Source organism: Gekko japonicus, unplaced genomic scaffold, assembly GCF_001447785.1.
Source record: "Gekko japonicus isolate JY-2015 unplaced genomic scaffold, Gekko_japonicus_V1.1 scaffold306, whole genome shotgun sequence".
Lineage (NCBI taxonomy): Eukaryota > Metazoa > Chordata > Lepidosauria > Squamata > Gekkonidae > Gekko > Gekko japonicus.
This window is the reverse complement of record NW_015172013.1, coordinates 479,684-487,853: the sequence shown is the minus strand read 5'-3', so window position 1 is coordinate 487,853 and position 8,170 is coordinate 479,684. Positions and strand designations below refer to the sequence as shown.

General features: G+C 51.7%; 1 protein-coding gene across 1 annotated transcript in view; it reads left to right on the top strand.

Annotated features, from left to right (window-relative positions):
- The first annotated feature begins 1,006 nt into the window (after positions 1–1,006).
- Positions 1,007–8,170, top strand: part of SEMA4A (semaphorin 4A) — a 106,107-nt gene continuing 98,943 nt past the window's right edge. The window contains exon 1 of the mRNA XM_015420285.1: positions 1,007–1,023. The gene's annotated coding sequence lies outside the window, so the exon portion shown is untranslated. The remainder of the gene's footprint in view (positions 1,024–8,170) is intronic.

The window sequence follows — 8,170 nt, the reverse complement described above, 5'->3', positions numbered from 1 at the left end:
GCCACTCTCCAAAGTGTGCGTGTGTGTGTGGAAGTGAGATTTCCACCGGCTGCTCCGCAGACTCGCGAGGTTCTCACCGTGAGTAGCCAAACCAGGTTTACAGTAACACTACTGGGGGGAGAGGTGGAATTGATAGTTGCAGAGCCGATTGTGCAAAACCAGACGGACGCGGCGCCTTTTTGCGTAACGCAAACTCCGTGTCGCAAACTGGGGGCGTTCGTTGGCTGCGCGTCCAACTTTCCCCGAGGCTGTTTTCACACGGACTTAGTCGCACAAAGACAACTGGATCGAAGCTCCACGTCCGCGTCGGGCCGCCCGAGACAAGAACGCTCTCTGGCCTTTGCACCGAACACGGGCGCTGGAAGTCTCTCTGCCTCGCCAGCGTCACGTGTGAACACAACGTTAGGCGTGTTCCGGGAGGCGCAGCGCCTGTTTACTCTCCCAGTCCGCCGCGATTCAATCGGAGGCAGCCTTAAAACCCGCCGAGCCGCCCGTCCGCCGCGTTCAGCCAGCCCGCGAAGAAGCCGTCGTCGCTGCCAGTCGCCCGCTCCTCTGGCGGCTTCTCGGATCGGCTCCCCTGGGGACGAAAGCGTGGCAGCCTCGGCATTGGGGTCACGTGGAGCTGCCCGCGCCCGCCCCCCTCCCCCCGTCCGGGGCATTGCGAGAAAGTCCGGGAGGGGAGAGCCGGGAAGTTGCGACAGCCCTGGGAGAAGTTGGGCTTCCTTTTCTTGCTCTCGGGCTGCGACTCGTGCCAGGCAGAGCCCGCTTGGCAGCCCCCCGGGCGCCCACTGGAGCGAGGCTGATTCTCCCAGGGAGGCGAATCGGCTGTGGAGGGAGGAGGGAGGGAGCCTGCAGCGGCCCGGAGCCGCTCCGCGGAGGAGAGGGAGCGGGAGCACGAGCGCGCACGCCCCGGGCAGAAGAGGCTCCGCGGAAACAACAAGTTTCCTTCCGAAGGAGTTTTGCAGCCCCGCGAAGAAGACCCGGGCCGCGGGGAATGCCTTTTTTTCGAAGACCGCCCTCCACGTGAGTTGCTTTCTTCCCCAGCGTTTTTAGGGCCTCTCGGGAACTTGTGGCGAAGAAGGGGTTGCAGCTTCAATGGCCCGCCTGCGTCCGTGGGTGCCAGCCTCCAGGTGGGACCTGGGGATCCCCTGGAACTGCAGCTGTTGTCCAAGCTGCGGAGATCAGTTAGTTTCCCTGGAGGAAAGGACTGCGACGGAGGGTGGTCTTTCTACGGCGCTGTGCCCCCCACTGAGGTCCCAGACTGTCCTCCCCGGGCTCCACCCCCGCATCTCCAGGCGTTTCCCAACCTGGGTCTGGCGACGCTGGGTTCTCTCCCCCACAAACATTGGGGTCAGTGTCAGGGCGCAGCAGGGTGTCTGCAGATGCAACGGAGACCTGACGAGCGCGTTGAAATGCGCGAGCTGGGGAGGGTCAGACTGCGAAGCTGGCGCCTGGACAGTGGCGCAAACTGCGCAACTCTGTGCAAGCGCGCCGCACCGCACAGGGTGGTTTTGCAAAGCGGTTGCACAACCGTCTGGAGGGAATAAGCCGGCGGTGCGACGTGACTTAACGGAGAGGCTCGCCCGAGGAGTTCAGGGCCTCTCTCGAGACTACAACGTGGGCGATTGATGCGGAAGGTCTGGGCAAGTGAACGGTAGAATGCGAGTGTCTTCCGCGCGGGGACATACAGGGATGGTTTTCTCTGTTGCTGCTGTAGTAGGTAGAGCGCAGTGGCAAAAGGGGCTTCCTCATGGTAAATTTTCTCCATTAGAACCTAAGAAGAGCCCCGCTGGACCAGACCAATGGTCCATCTAGTCCAGCGTCCTACCTCACACAGTGGCCATTGTCCTCTGGAGGACCAACAACAGGGTAGGGGGGGTGAAGTCTTCCTCCTCTTGACACTGGGATTCTGAAATGTACTGAGCGAGAGGCAGTGAATTCAGCTCATGCATTTAATAAAGGTTCGGAACAAGGCAAGAAACCCCGGCTCGCAGGCCGGCTTTTATTTGCAGTACACCCACGCCCATGACACACACCCACAACCGTGATAGGGTATTTACAGTGGCTGAGAGTTCCATGGGTCCTGGCTAGGACCCTAGCCCTCCGATTGGTGTTAGCTACGATCCGCTTGGTCCATTGTCTCTCGGACCGAAGCTCGGAGGCTTCGCATGACCGCGTGGCGAGCTAGCCTCGCGAGCGGTTGGAGATGAATACATTACAGATTCAGAGGTTGAGTCCCTCTAAACATGGAGGTTCCCTTTAGTCACCATGGCTAGTACCCGCTGATAGACTTCTATCCTCCATGAATCTATCTAATCCCCTTTTAAAGCTGTCTGTTCCTGTGGCCATCACTACCACCCTCTGGCAGCGAATCCTGCATTTTAATCACTCCCTGTGTCATGTAGTGTTTCCTTTTGTCTGTCCTGCATCTACTGCCCATCAGCTTCATTGGATGCCCTCTAGTATTTGGGGAGAGGGAGAAAATGTTCTCTGTGTCAACTCTCTCTGCCCCATGAATAATTTTATAAATTGTTATAAAACTTTCCCTGTTTCGGTTTCCCCAGTTGTGCCACTACCAGGGCCTTTGTAGCTTTCAAAAACCAGCAATTTAATGTTGTTGACCTATCAATATAATATTATAAGATTATGTGTAATTGGTTCTCTGAACTCCCAGGTTTCATTTTGTTGAAAAGTCCTCTTTCATCATGAAGTGTGTCTGCAGCAAAAAGCACTAGACTTTACCCCGTTTCCTTCCTTTAAAAAAAACAACAAAGAAAACTGGGATGACTGCGAAACTTCTTATAATGTCACGGTGATATAAAGGTATTCAGTTGCCCTTTAACTCCCTTCCTCGTGAGAGAGGAGAGGAAATGGCTAATATGGGGAAATCACAGTGTGGGCAGGACTAGGGAAATCCAAACTTTCGCAGCCGTTTGGGAGCTTTCCAGAGTTTGGTCTCTTCCAAAAAATGTTCAGCAAAGCAGGTTTTGGAAGGGTCGTGGGAAAGCCAGGGAAGTGCTCTCTGTCCTTAGCCTTTTGTTTTTAACTGTTTTAACTATTTATTGCGAAATGTTTTTATTCCTGTTGTGGGCTTGTTCTTGTGATCCGCTCTGAACCCGCTGGTGTGGGGTGTGTGAGAATCAGTGCTCCCTCTAAGCCGTGGAGTCTTGTGAGCAAAAATTCTCCTTTGTGAGCTACATCCATATCGCCAATTTGACAATCCCAGTTTTTAGGAGGGTCTTTATGCTTGCAAGGTTTAACCTTTTCCCTTCAGTAGTGGTCTCAGGTAGATACAGGGGTGTTCCGTATAAGGATAGACTTTGCAACTGTGATTTTGGGGGACCTGATTCTGTCACCCGTATTCTTTTTCGTTGTCCTAAATATTCCGTTATGCGCAATATTTTGATTCGCCCTCTTCTCCCTTCGCAGAGAGACTTTCTGGATAGGGATTTAAATTTCTTTCTAGCAGACAAGAGCCCAGCAATAACGCTATCTGTTGCAGAATTTCTGACCCATGTATGGAAGTCAAGAGTAATATCCTGTAAACCTTGTAAACCATGCTAGGATTGCCTTGTATTTTGAGATATTGGGAATATTGGTTGATGTTGCTCCTTGTACCTACCCTTTAACTTTTTCCTTTGTTTGATTTATCTATGTTATGCCGAATAAAGGTTTTCTGTTTCTTCTTCTGACAAAAATGTGTGACCCGGAGGCTAAAAAACTGTGAGCTAGCTCACACTAACTCAGCTTAGAGGGAACACTGGGTGGGACACAAGCAGAAATAAATACATAAGTGCGCAAATGTGCCATAGTGGTGTGGGAAAGTGGGGGGGGGGGAGGAGAGGAAGCCTGCTTCCCCACAGCATTCAACCTGGGGGAGATAATCTGGGTGGAAATGGCCTTAATACAAGGTATGTCCACATCCATATTGCACTGTTTAGTATACGGTTAGACAAATCCAGTGTCCTTCCGTTTGATTTGGAGGGGAAAGGACAAATTTCTAGGGGATGAAATAGGAGAAAGGACAGTGATTCTGTCCTGGGTCTTGTCTTGTTGAGGCCGGTTCCTTCTCAGAGAGCAAGGTGAAGGTGTAGATGTTATGGATCTCCTCCCACATCCACTGTAGGGGAGGACTGGCCTTGGCGAGGAGAGCCTCTTACTCTGGTCGTGTTATAAGAAGGCAGGAGCCACTGGGGAAGGCGATAATGCCAGGAGGACCTGAAGGGAGCAGGAAAAGAAGAAGACCCAGCGTGAGATGGATGGGTTCAACAAAGGAAGTCACGGCCCTCCGTTTGCAAGACCTGAGCAAGGCTGTCAATGTCCGGACCTTTTTAGAGGGCATTAATTGATAGGGTCGCCAGAATCATAGAATCATGGAGTTGGAAGGGACCTCCAGGGTCATCTAGTCCAACCCCCTGCACAGGGCGGTAAATTCACACATACCTCCCCCTCCAGACCCGCAGTGACCGCTGTTCCACGCCCAGAAGATGACAAAAAAAAACCCCTCCAGGATTGCAGAAAACAACTCTGCACCATCCTCTATAGGACAGCCCTTCAAGTACTTGAAGATGGTTATCATATCACCTCTCAGTCATCTCCTCTCCAAACTAAACATACCCAGCTCCTTCAGCCTTTCCTCACAGGACTTGGTCTCCAGACCCCTCACCACCTTCATTGCCCTCCTCTGGACACATTCCAGCTTGTCTATATCCTTCTTAAATTGTAGTGCCCAGAACCGTACACAATACTCTAAAGGTAAAGGTAAAGGTTCCCTTGCTCGAAAGCCAGTCGAGTCCGACTCTAGGGTTGCAGTGCTCATCTCCATTTCAAAGCCGAAGAGTCAGCGCTGTCTGAAGACGTTTCCGTGGTCATGTGGCCGGCATGACTAAACACCAAGGCGCACGGAACGCTGTTACCTTCCCACCAAAGTGGTACCTATTTATCTACTTGCAATACTCTAGGTGAGGTCTAAACAGCGCAGAGCAAAGTGGTACCATCACATCTTGAGATCTGGACACTATAGAAGTGACTTGAGGGCACTTAACACACACACACAGAGGAGAGCTCTAGTTTATAGGCTGCACTCCTTGGGAAATACCTGGCGATTTTGGGGGTGGAGCCTGAGGAGGATGGGGTTTGGGGGGGAAGTGACCTCATCAGGGCACAGTGCCATAGAGTTCATCTTCCAAAGCAGTCATTTTCTCCAGGTGAACCAGTTGCAATAGTGGGACATCTCCAGCCACCACCTGGAGGCTGGCAACCCTACCTGCCGGCTGCTCTTTGCAAGACCTTAGCTAACCTAGCAGCTCATATTTAGCAAAGCCTTTCTTAATTCACATGTCGAGAAGCTGAATCTCAGGAACCCGTCAATTTTGTGTAGTGGTTAGGAACGGCAGACTCTAATCTGGAGAACCGGTCCGGGTTTGATTCCTCACTCCTCCTTCAGCTGGCTGACCTTGGGTCAGTTACCATTTTCTCAGAGCTCTCTCAGCCCCACCTGCCTGTTGTGGGGAGAGGAAGGGAAGAAGAAGAGATTGGATGTATACCCCGCCCTTCACTTGGAGTCTCAGAGCAGTTATAATCTCAATTCCCTCCCTCTCCCCAGAATAGACACCCTGTGAGGTAGGTGGGGCTGAGAGAGCTCTATCGAGGACTGCTCTTGAGAGAACAGCTCTGAAAGAACCTGTAACTGACCCAAGGTCACACCAGCAGCTGCATGTGGAGTGGGGAATCAAACCCAGTTCACCAGGTAACAGTCTGCTGCTCCTAACCATTACACCAAGCTGGGAAGGCGATTGTAAGCCACTCTGAGAGTCTTTCAGGTAGTGAAAAACGGTATAAAAACCAACTCTCCTCCTCCTTGTTATTGCAGGGAACTTTATTTTCTGTTCTGCGACGTTCAGATAGGTCTTAATTGCAGACCTTGGGAAGGTGGGCTGTCCGCCAGGCTTCATGATGGAGCTGGCGGAGAGGCGAGTGATTGACAAAAAGACCATCGCCTTTTCTTAGCATAAATGACCCTTTTGTCGTCCAGTCAAGGCTGGCTCCAGGGCCCAAGCTCCTTAGGCATGAGCTCGTGGTCTGTTAAGCCTCAGGAAATTCTGGGGACGCAGGCCCACCGGAGAAACGGAACAGCAGAACTGTTCTCCGTAGTCATGCAAACAGAACTCTGTGTGCCAAGGAAAGAGGGGGGTGCAGGTTTCCTGACATACCTGTCAGAGGTGAATTGCTACCCTACTGTTTTGTCTTTGAGGGACGCTTTTTGAACTGTTGCGGTGGGAGTTCCTAGACCTGCCTCCTTGGGGCTTCAAGGAACGGAGTCTTGGAGCGGAGGAAAAAACAGACCCTCCTGCGTGTGCGTGAACACGGAAGACCCAGTTGCGTAGGTGAGGGGAGTTCCATGTAAAGAGTTCCAAAGCCAGTTTTTTTTTTTTTAAGGTAGCAGGCACAAAGCATCCCTCCTTGGATCGGAACCACCGTGTGGAGCGTTCAGGCTTCCCTGTCACACTTCTGCGATTAGCAACTGCCCTGGATTGTTTCAGATCAGGGGAACTGCTCAGCCAGTCGGAAATGTGCAGGGCTTGCCTGTCTGTCTGTTTTTAAACTTGGGAGCTCAGTGTGTGGAGCTCCCAGCGCCTTGGCTTTCTGTTTCACACCCGGCAGCTGTTGAGGTAGCCGTTTTGAACGGCTGAGAATGAGAACAGCTCACGGTAGACTTAAACGCAACCATATGCCTCGACATTACCCTGGACAGGACGTTGAGCTATAAACACCAGTGTGGTGTTGTGGTTAAGAGCAGCGGACTCTAATCTGGAGAATCGGGTTTGATTTCCCCACTCCTCCTCCGCATGCAGCCTGCTGGGTGACTTTGGGCCAGTCCCAGTTCTCTCAGAACTCTCTCAGCCCCACCTGCCTCACAGGGTGCCTGTTGGGGGGAGAGGAAGGGAAGGTGATTGTAAACCAAGACACCTTCGGGTAGAGAAAAGGGGGGGGGTATAAAAGCCAGCTCTTCTTCGTTTCTTCTTTATCTTACCAATGTGGCGGCAAAAATACGCACTCAAAACAACATTCTCCAAAAATTTTGGGGTGCATCTGCTGCAACACTTAGATGCTTGGTTTTGGGGTTGGTGTATAGCACTACGGAATACGGAGCTTCAGTGTGGCTTAACAGCCCCCCCATGCCCACAAACTTGATGTCCAACTCATTACAACAGTGAGAACCATCAGTGGATGTATTATACCCACTCCGACTAATGAGCTACCCACGTTGTGCTGCGTTGCTCCCCCGCATCTCCGAAGACAAGACACACTTCTTTGTGACTATAGAAAGATCATCATAGAATCATAGAGTTGGAAGGGACCTCCTGAGTCATCTAGTCCAACCCCCTGCACAATGCAGGAAACTCACAAATACCCCCCCACACACACACACTCAGTGACCCCTGTTCCATGCCCAGAAGATGGCAAAAAAACCCTCCAGGATCTCCAGCCAAACTGGACTGGAGAACATTTGGAGACCCAAAGTGGCAATCAACATTCCCCTGGGCGTGTGAGAAAGGGCCACGAGAACTCGGCACTGAGGCAACCCTCCCTGCCCTCCCTTCTCATGATCTGCCTAAGTTCACAGAATCCGCATTGCTGTCAGAGGGCCGTCTAACCTCTGTTTGAAAACCTCCAAAGAAGGAGAGCCCACCACCTCCTGAGGAAGCCTGTTCCACTGAGGAACCGCTAACCGCTCTATCTGTCAGGAAGTTCTTCCTAATGTTTAGCTAAAAAAATTCTGATTTAATTTCAACCCGTTGGTTCTGGTCCGACCTTTGAAAACAGAGAGCCACCCATCCACAAAGATGTGGCTGACACAGGCGTATCCAGACTAATATCCCAACACCCAGCTGCACAAATCCTGCAATCACAAAATTTTGATCTAGGCAGGGGAATGGATGGTTGTGAACATGGGTGCAGTCAGTTCCACCCAATATTCATTACCTGAACACCAACAAGAGACCCACAGGATTTGACTTGTCATGTAAAGTATGGAAGACAGCTAATAGAATACGAACAGGCTTTGGCAGTTGTGCGGACCTGTTGCTTAAATGAAGCCAAAGACCAGGACCCGAATGCGATTGTGGTGTAGCCCACCGAACTATTTCCCACCTGTCACAGGAATGTG